Here is a 931-nt window from a genome sequence, read left to right as displayed (position 1 = left end):
TATATATATATATATATATATATACAGTATATGTGATATACTGTATATGTATGATGTGTACATTTTCTGTGATTCTCATGAGGGATATTGGTGAATGGCTATTTATTTATTATTATCTAGGTGGAATAGTGAGTGAATCCTGAATTAATGGGTTCCTGATTCAGGGCTCCCTGTCTACGCCTGCCCATGTTGGTCAAGAAACGATCTCCGTAGGAATGCTACTATGCGGGCAGTGGTGGAACTACCGCTGTAGCGGCCAACGTGGCCACTATGGGACCTAGGGCCATAGAAAGTACCGGTCCATGGGGCTAATTTCAGCCCGAGAACCAGTACCATCCGGCCCGCAGCTACACGATCTGCATCTCTGTCAGATGCAGACAGCATAGCTGCTCCTTTTGGCCGGAGTACTGACAGCTCTGAGCTTCGGCCTAAAGGATTGATTAGTAAGGTCTGCACCATAGGTTCTGATGAAGGGGGCGTGTCCCAGAAACGCGTAAACCTGTTGTAATCATAGGGACAGAGGACGCTGGTGAATTAAATCTCTCCAGACTCTCCCTGCTAGAGGTTCCGACTTCTCATCTTACTCTACTCGTTTTTGTTCAACTGAATTGTTGCAAGTACAGCCTAGAGCTGCGTGTTTTACTATTAAATTATTCTTTTACACTATGGAGGCGCTTTCTTTCGTTCCTTGTCTCCTTGATTGGTGGTCAATTTGACCTGTGGGAGCTGCCTCTCTCGTGTCTGCCGTACTGAACTGCTGGGCACCTTGCAATTGAAGGCGCCGGTATTCTTCTGTTGCTTATAAATCACCACTGGATCACCAGGGATCATGAAGGTGAGGTTTTTTTTATTTTATCTGCGGGGGGAAACAAGGGGGGTATTGTTTTGTCTGTTTGTGTGTTTTAGTTTATCTGCAGGGGGAGGGGGAAAC

This window comes from Nanorana parkeri, unplaced genomic scaffold (genome assembly GCF_000935625.1).
Source record: "Nanorana parkeri isolate BGI_ZX_2015 unplaced genomic scaffold, ASM93562v1 scaffold1513, whole genome shotgun sequence".
NCBI lineage: Eukaryota > Metazoa > Chordata > Amphibia > Anura > Dicroglossidae > Nanorana > Nanorana parkeri.
Note: the sequence above shows the minus strand (reverse complement) of the source record.